This window comes from Mercenaria mercenaria, chromosome 18, assembly GCF_021730395.1.
Source record: "Mercenaria mercenaria strain notata chromosome 18, MADL_Memer_1, whole genome shotgun sequence".
Classification (NCBI taxonomy): Eukaryota; Metazoa; Mollusca; class Bivalvia; order Venerida; family Veneridae; genus Mercenaria; species Mercenaria mercenaria.
The window spans coordinates 22,018,187-22,021,668 of record NC_069378.1 but is presented as its reverse complement, the minus strand read 5'-3'; the positions used below and the strand labels follow the sequence as shown (position 1 = coordinate 22,021,668).

The 3,482-nt window shown below is 30.7% G+C and overlaps 1 long non-coding RNA gene across 1 annotated transcript; it reads right to left on the bottom strand.

The window, feature by feature from the left end:
• Nucleotides 1-252: 252 nt before the first annotated feature.
• LOC128550774 (uncharacterized) lies at nucleotides 253-1,075 on the bottom strand. Its single transcript, XR_008368436.1, has 2 exons — nucleotides 1,007-1,075; nucleotides 253-582 (listed from the first exon to the last, which is right to left on the bottom strand). It is a non-coding gene; the product is annotated as an uncharacterized LOC128550774 (long non-coding RNA).
• Nucleotides 1,076-3,482: the final 2,407 nt, after the last annotated feature.

The following is a 3,482-nucleotide window of genomic DNA, read 5'->3' as shown; positions in this document are numbered from 1 at the left end:
CTGCGTTTGCAAAATGGATATTTGCAGCGATGTAATTTAATTCAAGCGGAGGCCCGTAACCTGTTGGTTTATGATATCAGAAAATGACTTGTACGGGAAACTTATGGATCCTACGTGTACTTTATCCTTGCTGACGAAACGAGAAGCATTTTTGAACAACGAGAAACACTTTTTGAAGAGAAGATGACTGTTATGAAATACTTGAAGCAGAAGTTACACTAACGTAGAAAGTAAATCTTATATGTAATATGCCTTCAAAACATTTTTATATGTCGTTCTTTTTTCTTTGTGTATTATCTGTTCCTGCCTTTCATTTATTTGAAGTTATATCTATATCCAGCCGTAGCACCAACATCACTGGTCCCATTTGTTGAATGACTGACGTCGAAACCTGCACAGAACTGATGTCTACCAGACCGTCCACCGCAATATTTACCCTCGATGCCTTGGCTGCCAGTTAGGCCGTTGGCATAGGTGTTTGCTTCAAAATGTTTACTTTTTTAACTCGATAGAATTTCTTTTGCAAAGTTTCCTGACGTAGAACTAGGATTACTTTGTCCCTGGTAACCGTCCATGTTTTATCTGAAATAATTACCAATTCATATATTAGTGTATCATTCATGTGTCTAAACATACCATTTTGTATATCATATATATTGGAGTGGTCTTCTCTTTAATTATACGTGAAATTACCTGCTTCTTGTCTAGGTTCATTCCCCTTCATTCTCAAAATAAAACATTTTTTCTTGTCTTAATTTGTTATAATTACTAAAAATTATATGATAATTAAACGAATTGACAAACGACTTGAAATTAAAAACCGACTTAATTTTACGACTAATAACATGCTGCCTAAACATGCATGTAAAATGAATTGTTTATTTACCATATAAAAATACAATGAGAATAATTTTTCCTTTTAAGTAAAAATATTGTGCAAATGAAAGCAATTTATTATCATTTTACTTAAAGCTGAATTCTAAATAAAATGTAAAATTCTTCATACCAAATAAAGGCGTTTAAATACTTAACGTGCGAGTTCGATGAAAGTTAAATGTTAAATGTCTGAAGTGTTACGAAACACTTGCTATTATACGTAATCTATTTCAACCACCTTGAAATATGTACGAAAGTAACGCGAGCGGACGACGACTAAGATTTACATCACCATTGCCTATAATCGTCGTGTTCTTTTTTTAATGTTCAACAGTAAGAACAACTCGCTTTCGTTTAGATATATACAATGGTTATCAATTTTGTCATACGGGCTTCTTTTAATTTCTGACCTTGCCTGGCCCAACCTGGCCTGACCTAAAGAGCTCAATTTCGAGTGGGTCAGGCCAGAAGAGGTAATAGTTTTCGATGTATAAAATGTTATTGCAGTTTTTAAAGTAGTTGACATCAGTGACTACTAGTACAAGAGTTTGGCATAAGTATCTGGTTGTTTATTTTCTCAAAAACGTATGTCATCTAAAATTTCACTTCTGGCAGTGAATAATATTTAAATATATATGTCAGCTTCATTCATATCAACAACTATACTTAACAGTAAAATCTCCAATTATTTTAAAGTTTACTGGTGTGTTTGACTAAATCCAAAATATATATACAAAGTTTGGTCCCAAAGGGATTCACTGGCAGCATTGTTAAAAAGATTGCCAATAATCTGCAGATGTTATTCTGTCACCAGAGACATTTATTTGCTTTGTGTTGATTGATTCATAAATTAGTAGCAAGTTAATAAAAACTTTCAAAATATTCTGACATAAACTGGTTTATTAAAGCATTTTGTTAAGAAAAGATCAGTTATCAATTAATATTCATGAAGATAATGTAATTAAAAAATAGCTTTAGTACAATTCTTTTCAATAGTATTTCGTTTAATCACATCTTTTCCCTGTGCCTGTTATTTTAAAGATTTAAAAGTTTACATGCTATCTCTACTTAAAATTTAATGTTGATACACATAATGACATCAGAAAATGTTTTAAATCTAATAAAATGAAATTAGATCCACTATTGTTTAACATATCACGCATCATACTTCGAAATAAAACATAGACCTGAGAAAATTGGCATTCATATTAAATAAATTATCACCAAGTATTGTTCATTGTTCCTATTAACTATTCTTGCAAAAGTGTATAAATACAATGAAAGATTGTGATATGTGTAACTATGTGATCTACGTAAGGAAGTTCTGTACGTTTGATTAACCGGAAGTAATGGCGTAACGTCATTTATCTGGATAACGTAGAATAAGGCCTAGACTCGGTAGGCGAAAAAATCAAAACGGCAACATTACTATCTTTCTAATGATAAAAGATAATATCAAAACGTTTGACCATTTAAACAGTTCCAAATAATGTCTCCAAATCGGCGTGAAATGTTCTGATCTCTTTAATTATGGGCCAGTATCTCATTAAAAACAAACGGACCTTCACATCTTATTTCATCATATTACATACCATATGTTTATTTACGACTATAAGACGTTTCATTAATTTGTACATAGTAGGGAAATTTCTATTAGCGAAAGAAAATGTGATTTTCACATAGATGCTCATTATGAAAACTCGCGTTTATGGTCCAAATCTTTCAAATCAATCTTGCAAAAATCAAGCACAAGACCCTGTTATTTTTCCAAATTTTATAAATATATTCTGAAATTTTGAAAAATCAGGCTTTGATCGAATTCTATATTGTAGAAAAAAATGATCCGAACGTTCAGAACTAACTTTGATGTATATTATATCATACACTACTCGCAGTGTACAGACAGTGATAGAATTGCGCACATAAGGTAATGACTTGTATATAATTATAAACCCTTTTAAACCTTGCCAAGATGACATTATGTTTTTTTAGTCTATACAATAGTTTTGTTTAGACATAACATTTATCTAATATCGAAAAAGAATTCTTTGTTATTTCGTCCATTATATAGATTATTGTACCGACACGGCATTTTTAAACATGCTCATTTTACTGTGACATTCTATTTAGATATTTTCAATAAAAAGTGATTTCATAATGACCCTGACAAGGCTAAGGTAAGTTTTAGATTTCATCTTTAGTTTGTTTTGTATTTAAATAAATTTAAAGCAGTAAATTGAATTACGTTTTTTAAACCTTAACTAAAATTGGAACAAGACATATAAAATACTGCTATTGAATGACAAATGCAAAGAATATCAGCAAATCACTTTTTGTGAGAAGCAAACAAGTCGGCAAAAACCTTTAAAATTGATATATGTCTGCCAAGAAACCTCGGTATTGAATTTTACAGTTACATGATAAAAACAGTTTCTAAGAATCTTACCTTTGTGTCTAAAGATCTGTTTTTATGTGAAATCAAAACCTTGAAATATTTATTTTAAAATGAGGAAGTAGAATAATGACCAAAAAAGTTGTAGCTCGTAAATTTTAAGTCTGGGGTCCTTGAATAAAGCTAACAGTAGCTTTTATACTAACAAAGTGCA